An 8,099-nucleotide genomic window follows, 5' to 3' on the forward strand; every position below is an offset into this window, starting at 1 on the left:
TGAAATGTTTAACCTGATTTAAATATTACACAGTTTACACAGGTGTCAAAATATCACGTGGTATAGCTCATTAATATGTATAATCTTTTTTTAAAAATCCTATTTATTTATTTGGTACAAGGTCTCGCTACACAGCTCAAACTCACAGTGATCCTCCTGTCTCAGCCTCCCTAGCTCTGAGATTACAGGCACGCACCAGCACACCAGGTTTCAGTGGTTGGCATGGCACGTCTAGGATCCTGGGGCCCGCACAGCATGTGGTACCAGGGATCGAGCCTGGGTCTTTGCACTTGCTAGGCAGGCACTTAGACCGCTAAGCTATCTACTCAGCCCAATCTTTGTTTTTGTGTATTAGTTCAAAAATTAAATTTGTATGCAACAGTTTTCATTGAAAAAATAGAAATTTTCACATAGATCTTCCTCCAGGAAGTGTTAAAAGTCTCCACTACTGAAGTAGTCTACGGACACTGTAATGATGTTGATGAAGAGATCCTACTCTTGCACTATTCAAATATTGAGACCACATTCCTGAGCTAAGGTAACTTCAAACAGCTTGTAGTCTTGGCACTGAAAGCATGACTAGCAGCCGTATGTTCCTCTGTCAATGATTAGACTATTATCTAACAAGATTTCCTCTATCAACTTTGAGTAGATAATTAGAAATTAAAATTAAGCAGTGAGGGAATAATATTCTTCATTTCAAAGGCATTTGTTAACCTTTTGCTTATTAAAAAAACTCTGCATTTTACATATTTCTGCATATCTAAATGAAAGCATTATTTCTGATTGCAATTCTATTTTCTTTTTAGAAATAATGTTTTCAAGTTCCATGAGAATAGCTAAAATAGAGACCCTTGCTCATCTGCAAATCTGAACAATTTCTGAAAAATAAAACTGGGTGTGGTGGTCCGTGCTTCTAATCTGAGCGCTCTGGGAGGTTAGGGATGGGGTTTGTAAGTTGGAGCCCAGCCTGGGCAATTTAGTAACTTAGACAGACATTGTCTCAAAAGCCTAACAGTGAGATAAAATAAAGAACTGGAAATGTAACTTAGTGTGAAGGTCCTGAGTTTGGTCCCCAGTATTGCACAAATTCTTAATAAAAGTATAAGTGATGCTGTGAATATGGGGAAATTGCTAATTATTATTTTTTATTATAAAACTACCTATTAGACAATCATGTCAACATTATACAAAAAAATACACTTAAAGTTATCAGTAGATAGACCCACAAAAACTCTTAGCATGCCCCCCTCTCAGTAAGCAGGTGCAGATGTGGTTACTTACTTTCTGCACAGCAAGTTAGCATGTGATTCCCAGAAGCCACCTGAGTCCTACACCTGGAGCAAGGGCTCTGGACACAGGGCCTGACTTCCTGTCTGTGCTCCACCACTGCCATATTAGAGTCACCTCCTCTTAACCCTTCTGAGCCCAGCTTGCCTACAGTATAAAAACAGCAGTGACCCCAGGAGTCTATTTTAGGAGGTAGATGTCATAACAGGCAAAGTACCTGGCCCTCTTTCTGGTGCATTATAGAGAGTAGGCATGGTGCTTATTATTTTCCCATGACAATATTAGAATATGCTCTACTATTAATAAAATATTGGGGAAAAATAAAAATATCTTACACAACAATACAATAGCATGTTTTTAACCCAATAAAATACTAGAAAAAAGTATTAAAATACATATTTTAATAATAAACATCAGAAAAAAAAAAAAAAAAAAATTAATAATAAACATCAGAGAGCCAGGCATGGTAGTGCAGGCCTGGCCTGTAATCCTAGTTCTTGGGAGGCTGAGGCAAGAGGATCACCACAAGATCAAGGTCAGCTTGGGTTTCATAGTAAGTTCAAGGATAGCCTGAATTATATAGTGAGACCCTGGTTCAAAGAACCAAGAAAAGGGCCTGGGATGTAGCTCAGCAGCACCTCAGCTTGACTGGCAAGCTCAAGGCCCTGAGTTCAACTCCTGGTACCAACAATAAAATAAAACAAAACAAATAATGAAGAAGAAGAAGAAGAAGAAGAAGAAGAAGAAGAAGAAGAAGAAGAAGAAGAAGAAGAAGAAGAAGAAGGAGAAGGTGAAGGAGAAGGAGAAGAAGAAACAATACACTACTACATTTCAAAAGTCAAAGTTAGCAGTTTTGTCATACAAAGTGAGACATATGAATTCTCAGCACAATTTTTTTTTAAATAGATTTTTTTCCCCATTATCTTGGCCAATATAGGACTGATTTGATTTTATGCAACAACTTTGTTAAGATACCCATACCACAAAATTTCCACATTTAAAGGGTGGGATTCAGGGGCTTTGTGTATTTGCAGCATTGTGCAATCAGGAGTGTGGTCTAATTTACTTTATTTTAATTAATTAATTAATTAATTTTTTGACTGGCTCAGACTGCCTTAAGGGTGGGTCTGGTAAGGCATATGGAGCTGGGGATTGAACCACGGTCCCTTGCGCCTGACTGGGTTTGCACAAGCAGGCACTTAAACAACTGAGCTAATCCGCAAGCCCCTAATTTTATAATATTTTCCATCACCCCCAAAGAAGCTTTACATCCATTAACAGTGATTGACTTGATCTAGAATCTGTGAATTTTCTTACAACTTCGTGCATTTCTGAATCAGGGAGACTTCATTCTTACGCCCCGGCTCAGGCATCTCCTGACTTCCGCTTCCTCCCTCGCCTTTGTTCTTGTTTCATTCATCTGCACCTGCACTTATGTTAGCTCCACCCATACTTTCTGCCTTTCAAAAAACCCCATCAAAAGAATATAAAGTACTGACTCTACAGTAGCAGAATTTTCTGTGATCCTTAATTTCACTGCAGTTCCTGTGCTGATATTTATCTGTATCCATTCAGCCTTGGCGAGGTGTAGGAAGTGGGAAGCATTCCCTCCAAGCTAAAAACCACATGCATGCATTTATCAGTAGGGCTTCAAAACACATTGACTGGTCAAAACTCACAAACTGAGACTTTTTAAAAAAACATGGAACAACATTTTCCATACACAAAAGATAAAACTTCACCATCTCCTATAAAAAGAAGTCAACAAGTAAGAAACTCTGATCTTCCGCGGGTTAGAATGCTATCAAGAAGAAAACCTGTGCCTTTGCCTCTTTCTCATCCCTGGGACACAACACCCCACCACTCACAACTCAGAGGAGGAGAGGCCTCTCTGGGCTCATGGTTACAGGAAGAAGCAGCTGAGCACAGGATAGCTCTGCTTGCCCCAGGCACCAGGAAGCAGAGCAAGGTCAGCATCTCACTGATTGTTTAGATGCTCCCAAGCCATCTTTCTTATTGTCCTAAAGTATGTATACATGCTGATACTGTCAGCTACGATGTTCTCCTTTGCTCCAGCTTTGCAGGAGGCTCTTTCTGATAAAATGAAAGTGTTTTAAATGTGCTTTTTACTCCTGTTTTTCGCTGTGAATCTCACTCAAAGCAATAAGCAGTACCCATGCCACAGCCTGAACACTAGCCTGCACTGAAATTTCCTTCACCAGAATATAGTCTGCTGATATTAATTTCAACCTCCTACATAGTCTCAGGAAGTAAATAAAATGTAGACGAATTTCCTCCTAGATGATAACACAAATGGTCTTGAGTCCAAATGCCAGCAGAATATCCTTATTCTCAACCAAAACCTTCTGAACCTGCATTTATAGTCTGCATTTCAATCAGCATTCTGATTTTCTGGGCCCCAACAAGAATTACCTGTGAAGTTCACCTTATATTTTATTTTAATTTTTTTTTTTTTTTTTTTTCAGAACTGGGGATTGAACTCAGGCCCTTGCATTTGCCAGGGAAGTGCTTATTCCACTAAGCCATCTCCCCAGCCCCCTACCTTATACTTTCCATGGTTTCTCTTGCTGAGATTACTAGAACTTTCCAAATTCCTCTAACAGTCAAGTTCTAGAGGCTTCTAAACCACGTGACCAGGAATAGTCATAGTAATTCTGTCACTACCTGTCTGAGTAACAGAAGAGCCTTGGACCACACTGGTGATTAGGACAAGACTAGGGAAGACCCTTTTCTCAGTCCTTCAGTCACTGGGACAGAAGGCATCTTACCTTACCCACAGCTCCAATTGCTAAGGCTCTAGTGCAACCCCACTTCTGGTACCAAAATCTGTTTGGCTCATGTTCTCATTGCTGTGACACAGTACCCAAGACCCACAGCCTAAATTAGGAGAGGTGTACTTTTGCCTATACTTACAGTCCATGGTCATGGACTGTCAGTTAAATGTCTCTCAGTCATCATGACCATGAAGCAAAGAGCAAATTGAGAAGCCATTGAGACCAAGTTACCCCTCCAAGTCACCCCTACCTCTTCTAACCAGGTCCCACCTCCTACTGGTACATTGAGCTGTAGTGCCCTCAGATCAATCCCCTTCCAAAAGCCCAACTTCTGAGTGCATAAGAGTTTTGGGGGTCATTCTTGATCTAAACCACATTGTCTTCTGTAAATTTATCCTATTTTTTATTTACAGAATTAAGTTATTTCTTAGAAACAAATAACTAAAGGTCACTGTGATCCTGGGGAATTTCAGTGGCAATTTGTGTTTTGTATAAACTAATGAAAAAAGATAATCATTTCATCTCACTGCACTCCTTAGAAGAGCAAAAAAGTAAAGGTGGAAGAGAAAAGGCAAATTTACCAGATAAATTTATTTCTCCAACTAGATGTTATAGCAAGAATGATAAAATGTGAAGCAGAGACCACAGAGACAGAGCCCTTTACTCTTAACTCCATTTGTATAAGAAAGGTCTGAGCCAGGCTACCCAGCCAGGTACGAGAGCCCAGAAATTAGACGGTCCTCTGAAATGAAATCCTGGAATAGAGGAAAGGGTGAGAATTAAGGACTCTGGTGTCCCAACATCACTGAGTAGGATTCATTATCATCTACAACATTCATATAGTAGGATTTGGAATCCAAACAGAAAGTAATAAACCCTAAATGGGTCTGGAAATAAAACAGGAGAGAATTACACAGCTCTTGAGAATATAAAGGATGTCAAGCTTACATCTAGCCTTTAAAGAGCCTATGATAATTTCCAACCAGTATGTAAGAACTATTGATGATGAAAAGAGCAGGTGTGATGAACCAGCTGCATAAGGCTGGACTATAATGAATTGTGAGCTTGGAGCTATCAATAAGACACCAAGCTCTGCTTCCTGTCTGAGTAACAGAAGAGCCTTGGCCCACACTGATGAATAGGACAAGACTAGGGAAGACCCTTTTCTCAGTCCTTCAGTCACTGGGGCAGAAGGCATCTTACCTTACCCATGGCTCCAATGCCTAAGGCTCTAGCGCACTTTGAAATCTTGGGCTTTTCCCAGGAAGTGCCACCGAGATAAATCTTGCAAAAAGGAAAAACAATCTGTAGCATGTTGTACTGTCTCAAAAAATGTATATTCTCAATAGCAGTAAAACAGAATTCTTTCAGAATTGTGCAATTCCTTGCTTAATGTGTAACTTGTAACCCTAGTCTACTTTTTGATACTACTGTTTTACAGAAGATTCTTAGGTTCATCAGTCAATGATGGGATAAATAACACGGTTTAACTTGGGACACAGGATTATGAGCGCAGTCAGTATCAATCTGTGTGAACCTCACAGGGGTTCAACCACTTCATCTGCAGAGGGAACAATTAGACTAGGATGGCTCTTCTTGCTTTAAAATTTGCTTTGGGACACAACTCATCAAAATTCAGGTTAGTGTTCACAGACACTGCCGAAGGTCTGCTCTGTGAGGAATAGGATCGAATTAAAATGAGACCCAGATTCTGCTCCTGAGAGACTCATCATCCCAGGGATTAATTACGGAGGGAGGAAACCTTCTCCTTGTCGCATAGAGATTGAAGATACTGAACTCCATGGATTTGGGAAGGATTAGTTGCAATTGCTGAAACATAAGGTAGCAGAGAAATCCTTTTGTTTTAAATACAGAAAATTGCTTCTGGGTTTATCATCACAAAGAAACTAGAAGGGTCAGCCAAATAGCTCAGCAGATTAAAGCGCCTGCAAGCAGGTGCAGAGGCCAGGGACTGATGTACTGGCTCGACCCCTGGGGCACACTGAGAGGGAAATTGAGACTGGGCATGGTGGCACACACCTGTAATCCCAGCTCTTGGGAGGCTGTACAAGTCAAATGTAGTAGTGAGACCCTGAACACCCTGTAGACCCTTCCCTAAAAAAATACAAAAAAAAAAAAAAAAAAAAAAAAAAAGAAAAGAAAAAAGAAAGAAAGAAAAGAAACTAGAGAAAGTGCTGTATTTTTAGAAGTTGTTCTGTCTTTCTCCCTTAAAAATATGTATAAATTCTACTTGTAGTACCTATTTGAGCCCCACAAGTAGAGATTACATAGTTAGCAACAAATATGACAACTAGCCATCTTGGTCTACTTTGGCAAAAATAAAAAGGAATCAACAAATCCCAATAATGGTGTCTCTTGTTTGTTTTGTTTTTTGATTAAAAAACCAAAAAGAGTCTCACGTTATAGCCCTGGCTGGCCTTGAACTCATGGTGATCCTCCTGTCTCAGCCTCCAGGTTACTGGGGTTATAGGCATGCACCAACATGCTCAGCTGGTATCTCTTTTAAAGGAAAGAAATACACAGCAGATGTATCCCAAAACTTTTCATATTCATCCCACTCTTTGATAGTCTATAACAGAAAGGTAGTTTTAATGAGACATAAAGTTCTGAAAGTATGGATATTACAACCAGATTCCATGCTTTCCACAACAGGAATCCTTCTAATGAAAGTAAAGATTTCACTTTTCACCCTGTGCATATGGTAGATAATCAGTCAAGATCCCAGATGTGTACACAGTGTGATTGTTTTTATAGCAGAGACCAAGGGTTTGCACTAAAATATTTAGCACTGAAGGGCAACGTGTTGTACATCTATAATCCCTTACACTCAAGATTGTGAGGTAGGAGGATCACAGGTTCAAGCCCAGCCTAGGCAACTTAGTGAGACTTCCTCTCAAAATAATACATAAGTTGGTGAAGAGTCGGGGCCCTGGCTGCCACCACCACCTTGACCGCCGCCATCACCTTGTTCCCCACCATGGCGGAAGAGCACTCTGCAGCCACGTCCTACACTGAAGATGATTTCTACTGTCCCATCTGTCAGGAGGTGCTGAAGATGCCAGTGTGGACTGTGGCCTGTCAGCATCTTTTTTGTAGAATATGTTTCCTGACTGCAATAAGAGTAAGTGGAATGCATTGTCCCTTGTGTTGGGGAAATGTGACTAGAAAGAGCGTGTCCAGAATGAGCATTGGATATTGAAAACATAGTGAGGAAGTTTTCTGTCTGCCACAGATGTTGTGTGAAACAGATTAAGTTTCGTCACGAGACGTCATTGCAAATCTTGTAAGAAGTATCACATGAGTATGGTGTTGCTCCTGTCATTCCAAGCTTTCAGATTTCTCAAGATTCTGCAGGGAACAGTAATAGGAGTGAAACATCCACATCTGATAATAGATACTTACCAAGAGAATACAAGTTCTTCTGGCCATGCCCCCTGGAAGTGTCCCTTGTGCCAAGAATCTAATCTTACAAGACAGCGCTTGCTGGATCCCTGTAATAATAACCACCCATTTCACGTAGTTCCTGTGACATGTCCTATTTGTGTGTCTCTTCTTGGGGAGATCCTAGTCTGATGACTAGAAATTTCATTAGTCATCTAAATCAAAGACATCAGTTTGATAATGGAGAATTTGTGAATCTTCAGCTAGATGAGGAAACTCAGTGTCAAACTGCTGCTAAAAAATCTTTTCAAGCAAACATCCAACGTTTGTAGACATCTTTGCATCTTTTTACCTGCAAGTGCCTTCTGGAAGGGGAACATTACATGAAGTCATCATCTCGGTAACTTGATGTGTATATTAATAAAAGCACTTCAGCTTTTTTAAGTTTTTTAATTAAATAAAGATGGGCCACCTAAAATTTTTTTTCATTCTCCTGACAAGTTAAGAAAATGAAAGTTACAATATTACTTTAAAAACATGAAAAAGAAAGATTATATATTGCTAATGTGTTGGAAAGGAAACCCCTGTTGTACTTTATCTCTTTTTGTATTC

The 8,099-nt window shown here is 39.9% G+C and overlaps 1 pseudogene; it reads left to right on the forward strand.

Moving 5' to 3' along the window:
- Positions 1–7,083: 7,083 nt before the first annotated feature.
- Positions 7,084–7,819, forward strand: LOC101592576 (annotated as a pseudogene).
- The last annotated feature ends 280 nt before the right edge of the window (positions 7,820–8,099 follow it).

This window comes from Octodon degus, unplaced genomic scaffold (genome assembly GCF_000260255.1).
Source record: "Octodon degus isolate 3935 unplaced genomic scaffold, OctDeg1.0 scaffold00096, whole genome shotgun sequence".
Lineage (NCBI taxonomy): Eukaryota > Metazoa > Chordata > Mammalia > Rodentia > Octodontidae > Octodon > Octodon degus.